At 37.9% G+C, this 10,377-nt stretch overlaps 1 pseudogene; it reads right to left on the bottom strand.

Moving 5' to 3' along the window:
* Positions 1 to 990: 990 nt before the first annotated feature.
* LOC149021952 (aspartic proteinase CDR1 pseudogene) lies at positions 991 to 2,303 on the bottom strand (annotated as a pseudogene).
* Positions 2,304 to 10,377: the final 8,074 nt, after the last annotated feature.

The raw sequence follows: 10,377 nt of genomic DNA on the forward strand, positions 1-10,377 counted from the left end.
CAGAAATTAACCGAGGTTTGGCGTGAGTTTGAAGAAGTGAGCCAAAAGAAAGAGATTGAGGTTCCAACCCCGCCCCCTATTCCGGATCATCTAAAACTTCGAAAGCGGCCGCCAAGGCCCTCGGCAACCCAACACCTAAAGAAGGCCCAAGTTCTTTTGTCTCTCTGAATATACCAACGCTGAATTGACTTCGGCAACCGAACACTTCGATTTCCCTCTCGATTATTTTCTTCGAATCGCCAATCCCGACGAGAGGGCCAATTTGAATCCTCCTGTGAATTTTCGCTTTATCTGGATACTCTGGAAAGTGGAGTTCGGTTTCCCTTTTTCAATCGTTTGTTTTCCGCAGTTTTGAACCGCTGGGAGATTTGTCCCGAAATGCTCCTCCCCAACAGCTGGCGTTATATCGTCGGCTTTCTTGGTTTGTGCTTTGAACTTAGCATTGAACCTTCTCTTGCTCTTTTTGTACTCATAGCCATAGTTCGTTTATGGGATCTCCTTTTTGGGAATATCAAGAATATGATAGCCTGACTCCGTCGGGTATAGCCTATGCTTCCTTTGGAGCCTTGTTGAATCTTGACAAAGACCAAGTTTGGGACAGCCTAGGGTTTGTCCTTCTAAAGTCTCACTCAGTGAAAACCGATGCTTCGTCCTTCGGAAGTCTCACTCGGTGAAAACCGATGCTCCATCCTTCGGAAGTCTCACTCGGTAAAAACCGATGCTTCGTCTAAGGGTCTTAATCGGTATCACCCGAAGCCCCGCTTGAGTTGTCCTTCCCAAGTATTGCGTTCGGCCCAATCCTTCCGGAGAAGACCAAACATTTTCCCGTATTAATTTCTGGGTTAACTTTCCCTAGAAATTATAACGTTCCTTCGTATTTATTGAACCTGGTAAAATCTACGATGACAATTTAATTGTTTCATTCGGTAAAATCTCCGGGAAGCAACTGCACTAATATTATTTAGTAGAGAAACATAAGGATCTTCTTAATCATAAAATCTCCTGTTGTTTGGTGCAATCAGTTGGCTTGAAGGAGACCTTTCCACCTTTAATATCATAGCCAACCAAGAAGTTCACCTGAGCTATGTTACCAAATACGGCCAGACTACCACCACTAGGGGCTACCGCAAAACATACTATATCATCAGAAACCCTAAGAAACGTATTCACTGGGAACAACTTCACATCAGCACCAGCAAAATGTGCAGTGATTGGAACACCAATATCCTTTTTAGTATCATAGCATAACTTGAGCGGGCCATCAACCGGAGTAAGATCAATGGCATCCTTCACAGCAGCTTCAATCTCATCATAGAATTCTGTTGGTAACAGTGTTAATGTTGTTCCGGAATCTATTAGTATGTGAACCTCTCCATTCCCTTCTTTGTTCCGCCTCTTCACAGTTGCGTTCGATGAGATCTTCTTGTCTCCAACGCTAAGGCCTTCAAGGGTGACGAAATAGAATGCGGAAACCGACTTTGGCACTAATGGGGTTGAAACCACATTTTCTCCAGAAACCTCAGCTTTAGAACCAAAACTCAACTTACTTGTAGCATTTTCAGCTGAATTTGGCACCAAACAGTAGGAGAACTTGCCTTTAATTGATGAACCCAGTTGGGAGATCAATGAGAGAGCACCACGTCCAAGGCCTACCAGACCTGCAGCTTTTTCACCAAAGGTGCCATTGTTGTTATGTCCACAACCAAATGCCTTCTTTGGTAAGGAGACATACTTGCCAGAACTGGAACCCATAGTGAATGTTTCTGTGGCAAGATTGCCCATAGTGAAGGATTGATCACCATATTGATAAAAATATTTACAAGAACCCCGATGACAGTAACCTCCGTCTAGCTTTGCACAGAAACTTGAGTTACATGAAAGGTCCTTATAAGTTGAGGAACTCTTAGGATCAAATAAAGGGGCTGTTTGGTTGTAACACCCTTTACAAGGCTTGCATTGTGTCCATATAAGATCACTTCCAGTATCAGCTATGGCCATAATCTCCACTGGTGGAGTTCCAATGGAGATATTCATAAGATACGGACCATCGTCTGCAATCACAGTAGATGAAACTTCTTTTCGCCAAGCCGTTCAAAATTATCAAGACGGGCTGCTGAGCGATGGAAAGCCTTCTGCAATCTCTGAAAAGGACTGTCTGAAGGATTGTAATATGGAGATTGCAATGAGTCACGATGGATGAGATCAATACTGAAACCATCACCACCATTTCTGGCATTGATGAGGGAGAGGCTAGAAAGACAGAAGAGCAAGAAGTATGAAACTAAGTTGAGAAAGGTTGCCATGGTTGAGAATGGCGTTAGATCCGTGGGTGCTGAATCTAAAGATGGAGAATGGAAGGAGAAGCGGAACCATGCATGGAAGGTGAAGAGTGATATTGGGTGATCATTTATTAAAAGTTTTCGGGATTTTATAGTTTTCCTCAATTGCTCGGTTATTTGATTTATTTCCAAAAAATATTTAATTAAAATTAAAAAAAAATCCATAAATGAGGGAATTGAATCCTATGTATCTAGTTATATGTAGTATTTGCTACCGACAGCCATTGGATTGGTATCATTAACCAAATAGACGAAATATATAAATATGGTTACGCTCAGATCGCCTGCATGTCAAGGGGCAGGTAGGTGCTTCGTTGGCTATTTTCTACCACATAATAGGGATATAGGTTCACGTGAGACCCACTAAGGTCCCGTGTCCGGTTCAGTTTGTTAGCATTTAGAGGTAGACCTCACCCTCACTTCTTCTCGTGCGGTTGAAAAACATTTATCTATTCCCCTAAGGGGAGGTGATCTAGACCTTATATAAACAAAACAATAATTTGTTTCACATTAGATTTCGAGTTCACATCCTCTACCCACAAGAGTAGAGGATTGTGCTCCTTTCACATTACTCCAATTTGCCCAAGTCTTAAATATCTATTTGTGCCATTGGATGGATACATTCACATACTGATACCACTCGATCTAATATGATTAACTATAGATAAAATCGTGCAAGATGCACGGCCATGCATTATATCTTTTACCTTACGAATGTACTCTTCTCTGTCACCATGTAAGAGTCCCTAATGTTGTTTAATTAGGTCCTTTTGTTTGCTCGTAACTGTTAATCAAAAGAATGCAACTGAGTTCAGTATGTTTTGCTTTGCTTTCATGAGATGACAATAAATTGATACCCAAATCAGTTCTAGAATTCAAATCAAAATCAAGGTGGAACCTACACGGGTTCGGTTTGATTATGGCTCTAATTCAGTTTAAATTTGTTTTTTTTTTTTGGTTGTTGCAACCAAATTTGACCCTTCGAGTAGATTGCAACAAAGCCTTGTAAGTTCTGTTTAAAATTTGTTTCCAGAAACAAACAGTAAGTGTAGGCCAACCTGAGTGAACGGGCAACTACCTCCGACAAGTCAGATTAAAAAAAACAACACCTCCCAAGATTTGGGTTTTAAGAACTCCAAGTTAAGTAGCCAGAACTCCAAGTTAAGTAGCCAAAGAGCAATATGAAGTAAATGAGCATTACTTTTAAGTGAAGTAGGTGAGCTAGTAGAAGACTCAATGGCTTTATTAAACAGGTTTAGACCAATTTTTCTCTTTCATATTTCTTGCACTTGTATGGTGATGCCCACCTATTAGCAAAGGGGCCTTGCCTTTTAGAATTTCAAAAACTTGGTGGCTTTTTCTGTCTTTTATGACTCAAGTTTTCCAACCAAGGCTTCTCTCCCAGTGTTCACTTTAATAAAATTTAATTATCATTGCCCAAAAAAATAGGTAAGGGGTATTTATAGTGTAACTTGACCATTGAGAGTAGTCAGATGATCCAACTGGCATGGATCTTCTCTCAGCTTGACATGTCAACCCTTGTAGGCATAAGTTTCGAGTAGACACAACGGGCCTTGTAACGTGTAGTGAACAATTGATGGGTATGCTTCCCGCACAGATATGGTGTCAATCAAAGTATTCTATGCCTGGAACGAGCTTGGGAATACCTAAGATGATTGGATTTTTCTCAAGCTTTATCCTTGTGTACAAGCACCTGGGATATATAGAGATGTGTTGAAGTCTAGGTCATTGGGAGAGATGCACGAGTGATTTGATTGCATTTTCCGGAGCATCGACCTTCTTTGTAGTTCAATTGTTATTCCGAGGTCTAGGGTCAAGCCCTCCAAACTACTCTGGGTATGTCTAGTTGGAAGTTATGGACCTGATCAGGCCACCGATTGAGGATTGATCGAGGTACTTGGTGCAAATTAGCACAAAAGGGTGAAACATTTTAAATAGACTAAGCCTATCAAATAAGGCCGCTTTGTTGAGTTGGTTTTGGTCCCCTTGAGGGTAGTGTCTTCACTTCCAACATCATACAATAATAGGGAAAGGTGGGGTGAGGGAAAGAGATGTCACCTTGTTTGCTTTTAGAGGTGGGAGACCTATCTTCTTCTTCATCTTCTTCTTTTTTTTTTTTTTTTTGGGGGGGGGGTCTTCAATGGATCTCTCTCTAATTATGTGATGGAAAGTGTGGAGAAGTCTGAGAGGTGATTCCAATTCTATTTTGTCACTCACTCATATTCTAATGCGTGAGTCTCATTCATGGGGATGGACCTATCAAAAGAATAGAATTGATGCTAAAATAAATATTGAGTTTGGATCCTCTACCCTCGTATTGTGCTATCCTCGCACTTCATCATCACACATTTAGGAGGAGGCCTACCTCTGAGTTCTAACAAAATAAACTATAAATGAACCTTCTCCTAAATATGTGGTGGAGATGTATAAAGGGAGCACAATCTTCTACCTTGTGGGTAGATGACCCTAACTCATAAAAATTCACCTAATTTGATAGTTTGGAACCTTGCAAGGTCTTTGGAAAGCTTCATCAAAGGGTTAGCAAGAAAAAAGAGAGTTCTTTTGTTGGGTTTGCATGGAGAATGCTACAATGATCAATTAGTGGAGAATTTAGCAAGAAAAAAAAGGAACACTTCTACTTATATCAAAATATGGAAGATACTTTAAAATATGGTGAAGTAAATGAGCAAATGAATATCTCAATGCCATCAAAGGGTTGTTCAGTTGGTAATGATCAACACCTCTTAGTGAAGATACCATGGGTTTGGTTCTCTCTGGTGATAGATATAATAGTCCCTACCCCAAATAAAAGTCCACTAGTCCTTAAAAAGGCCAGAGAGAAAGGGGGAAAAAAAAAGTATTTCACATTTATCAATTATTTTCTCCCATTTTCAATTTTGGGTAGTAGTTTCCTTCTTACTTATGTGTATAATGAATTACTTATATTATTATTTGCTTGACTTAGAAACAAGGTATAATTATTGTTGCCCATTGTACTTTGATTTTATTACTACTATATCCCCTGTATGTTTTAAAATTACTAATCCAACCTTTAACTTTGTTTACAGCTACTAATGCCCCAATCGTTAAGCTCCGTTAGTTTACTAATGATGTGGCATCTATATATTTTTTCAAAAATCCAAACATAACCCTGTAGTTATCTCTTCACTTATTTACCTTTTTGTCAAGTTATAATACTACCCTTAATTAAATATAGAAAAAAAATTAACCTAAAATCCATTTTTTTCTCAAAAAAGAAACTCCCAAATAAAGGAAAGACTTGATTTTTCTTCTCTAAAATGAAACCATCTAATAAAGGAAAGAAATGAATTTTATTTTCTAAAGAGAAACCACTAAATAAAAGAAAGATGTGATTAAATAAAAAAGAAAAATTTTTCAGGACAACAATTCCATTAAAGATGAACCCCACCTAAAAAATCTATATAATTTTTATTTTTTAGTGCAACACTAAGACCTTCATTAACAAATATCACGCTGTAGCAGAGATCATTGTTGTTTTGTTCTTTTGTGTAAATTTCACAAATTACAACACACACAAATGGATATTCATTTCTTTTCTCCCAAATCATTGCTCCTATTGTTAAAACTTAATTTAAATGGTGAAATAGTTCTTCTTTACCATGATGCATATTTTGATGGAGTTAAGGACGAAGAAGCAAGATCTCAAGAGGTAATTTATTATTTACAAACTTTTTGAATCGGATCTTTATCACATTTTAAATGGAGACGACTAGTACTTTTTCAAATTCAAAATTGATTCTAAAATATAAGTTTATATTTTTAAGGCTATAATTGGCATTCAATATAATTTGTATAAATGAGGGTAATGTCATCTTTTTAACTTCTTAATTTTAATGAAGTGCAAAATAGACATAACATTTTCAATGTTAACTGTCACTTAACATTGTTAAAAGTAAGGGGGACAATAATAATTTCATAAAAAAATGAGGTTTAATTTGTAATAAAATCAAAGTATAGGAGGCAATAGTAATTATACCAAGAACCAATTTTGAATGCAAAACATAAACAATGGTATTGCAATTTGTTTGTCAAATTATAAAATTATCAAATATTTGCTTGTCCAAGACTCTAAACAAGTTGTTTAATTGATCAACTTAATAAACCAATTCTTTTTGGTGAAAACTATTTGTTAGCAGTCTTCCCTAAGAACAACGTTTAGAATCGTCTTTAGATGTTTTCATCAAGGAATGGTGATCTGAGCACAATTTTGTTGAACTTTTAAAAATGGTTGTTGAACAAATTGGCGTTTGGTAATTTATGTTCTTAAAAACAATTTCTATGATAAAAAAAATGCCATTAATACATCTATAAAATAAGCCCTTTTTTTTTTTTTTTTGAAATTTAATATACTTAATCATGTATAATTTTTAAAATACACGAGTTGGTTTATTACCTTTGTAGTAAATACATAGTAATAATATAGTATTGTGAATTGTTTAACTGTTTCGTGTTTAGAATCAATGTTAGGTTTGAGAAGTAGGCTCGACTTAGCCACACTCAACATGTTCAGAGCCAAATTACAATATTTAGGGTCAAGGTTAGGGTCCAAATTTTAAAGAACTGGCCCAAAGCAACATTTTTCAATTCTACTAGTAACAAATTAGTAACTATTCTACATTGATAATGTTTACTATCTATTGAAGTTGGGATCATACTGGAGTAAAGGATCAACAACTTTGGTGGAGTGAAAATCCTGGATTTTTGCTATTTCAAGTTCTCATCTTCCATTTCCCTTAATTCCACTCTAGGAACATGATCCATATGAAACATGGCTATTGGAATCCAACTATCACTTGTAAATCGTAAAAAATCTCTACAAATAACATAAATCTAAATTATATCTCACATATTAACATCTACTTTTCCCCAGCCTATGGCTAAAATAAATCTTGTCCATTTTTAACTCTAGATCCTTTACTCACATGGAGAGAAAATTCTCAAAAAGTTTAAATACAAGACCTACTTGGTTTTACTATCTCTTCATATGGGTGGAGGATCTAGAGTCTATAAGAGACTGCAACCATTGTGCTAGAAGCATATCCACAAGACATATCTCATGATTAAGTAGAGTCCACTAATATTGCATTTTCAATAGAAGCTCTGCTAGAATTCTCTTCAAGCTTGAATGACTTCTCTTGGTCTAAACTTTTCTTTTCAGGTTCTCCTTATACCTGGTCTAAACGTCAGAGCCCCACCCCTCCCAAAAAAAAAAAATTACATCAGGAAGATTGGACAAAGTTTTTCTAGATCAAGAATTCTAATAATTTTTTCCTAATGCTAAACTTATTATGTGAAATTCCCTATGATCCTAACTCGGAAATCCATATTATAGGTCTGAGAACTCCGAGCGCGAGTAGAAGACACCTGTGGGCCATCCAAATAGAGACCATTGGGTTAGAACTTAAACTAATGGAAGTGGATGGTGATGATGATGAAGCTAGAGAGTTGTTGAGTCAGAAGAGGAGGACCAAGCGTTCATTGACGACACTTTTGGAAGGTCTCAGATATCAAGTAAGACCCCCCAAGTGTGGGTTAGTGTTGAAGAAGAACCAATGGATGAACCACCCTCGAAACTGCTCCTGGAGCAATTCTAGGAGTATGGGTCTCCCAGGGCGACCCATATTGGTTACTGTGGATGAAAAATGGAAGTTTTGGTATTTTGGCATTTCATCTTCGACTTAAAACGTGTTATTTCAATCCTAAGACATTAGAGAATATCAGAGAATGTCAAAGAGTATGTTGCAAAGAGAGAGAATATTGCGGAGATCGTTCGGAGAGCTTTCTATGCGCCAAGGTTTTTGAGGTTAGTTCACTTCTTCTTTTGCCTAGTTTATCTCCGTTTGATTCTTCGCCGTTAGTGGATCCTTGTGGAGAGATCCTTAATTCAAAAAGACCTAAACCCTATCATTATTATTGCTTTAGAGTGATTCCCCAATTACTCTATTCTATCTTTTTCTTTTAGGACAGATTTCGAGAGAGACTTATTTGTGATTTGTTAGGTTTTCGATTTGATTTTAGTTTGTGAATGCTTGCGGTTGATAGATCTTGTTGTTAGGTAATCTTAGAACTTCGCTTTCGTTTTGGAAGAAGAACCCAATCCTAAAGTCACCTGAGTGTTGGATCACATTCTGTTCGTAGACCCATGTTGATAGACCCATGGGGGGTGGGTACTGTTCAAGTGACCATACCCCCCTGGGTCAATTGATCAAGGCCTCCCCAAGAGACCCATACTGTTACTATTTAAGAGACCTATACCTGACAGTATTGGTCTTTGTTTCAATTTTTGACCTAGGACTTCTAGGGTTGTTTCTAACTTTTAGCTCCATTTAAATAGGATTATTTAGGACATGTTAGACCACCTTTTGATTCCTTTGAAGAAGTTCAACTTGCTTGCAAGTTGAGGACATTCATATATTTGTGCTTATCTTTAATTCATAGTTTGATGTTAGACTTGTATATTGAACTATATGCTACTGTTTAGAGACTTTTATGTTCATTTAATGTTCTAAAATTGTAGACTCATGTTTGCTTACTGATGTTTGTTTACTGAATTATAAGTGTTATTGTTTGATTAGAATAAGAGTGGACTTGATCTGGGGTTGTGGATTAACCATTACCCTAGGAGCATTAGAAGGTTAGGTACATCATCACTGATGCCTCCAGCACTATCATGATTATTGGATGACATACCTAGGAAGTCTAGAATTGTATGGCTAGGTTCCCTGCGTACTATTACCCTTTCGGTAGGGGAATTGAAGCCGGATGACCCGTGACGATGGTGACGTGACTCTGTTTCATCCGACAGTGGTAACCAGTTCGTGCGGAGACTTAGTGGTTCACTATTGTTCATGAAATGGTAGGGTTGGGCTCATGGAGGTCCAAGGATCGGACCGGGTGTCGTGAGGAGTCATGAGAGCATTCTGCCCCAACACTATGTGGATGACCATAGGGTTAGGGAGTGGAGTCCAACGGTGGTAGCCAGTCCATGAGGATTCTCATTCCTAGTTTTTGATTTATATGGAACTGAGTTGGTTGGTGCCATAGGGGAAGTATCTAGAATTCATGTAGTTGTTTAACAGTATGATTTGCATTGGATTAGAAACCCCGACATGCGCCAGTACTCATTGCTAGTGGTCGTGGTAAGAGAGTGTTGACTTAATCCCCAACCATGGATGCCTGGTGTGGACTTTACCCCTTTACCCAGGATCTCAACAGAGGTAGCTAGTCCGTGAGGGATCAGAGTGGCTAGACCTACCCAGAGGAGGGCTGGTGTTATATCTTAAAGCATCTCAGCCGTCTAGAGACTTGCATAGTTAGATCTCAGTAGCATTCATACTATTGCATATCATTCACATCATATATGCGTTGCTGATTGTGTTGACATATGGATGAGAAATGTGTTATCTTTACTGAGTTCGTCAGAACTCATTCCTTTTCCTTGTATATATTATATAATTTGTACGGATGGTTGCACAACGACGGAAGTTGGAGTGGATCCTTATGAAAGACCCCTCCCGTATGAAGAAGATGTGGCACCGTCAGTGGGAGATGGATATAGCTTGTGCGGGAGATCCTACGGATGCATGGAGTGTGCTTATAGCACCCATTGATGGACGGAGGAGACATATTGTCCGTCATTTTTTTGATCGTGTAGAGAAGAACTGGAGAACGCCCTTCCTTGCTAAGCATGAATTTCAGTTTTTAGCTTTAGAGAAAGAAACTGGAAAGAAGATAATTTAGTTTATTTTTGTTTGCTTCCGCTGAACTCATTATTCTTTTTGAACATTGATTCTTTCCTTTATCATTTTATTGGAGTATTTGGACTCATGTAATCCTTTTATTAATTATTTAACTTGTTCTTGCTCTTGATTTATCTATACTTGCATCTATTATTATTGATGGGTAAGACCGTGGATCCTGTGATGGATTGCACCCACGGGTTGTTGGGCGGGTAACTGAGACCGACGGGTGGGGT

The sequence above is a fragment of the Hakea prostrata genome, chromosome 3, assembly GCF_041222555.1.
Source record: "Hakea prostrata isolate BN-2017 chromosome 3, UWA_Hpros_2, whole genome shotgun sequence".
In the NCBI taxonomy this organism is placed as follows: Eukaryota; Viridiplantae; Streptophyta; class Magnoliopsida; order Proteales; family Proteaceae; genus Hakea; species Hakea prostrata.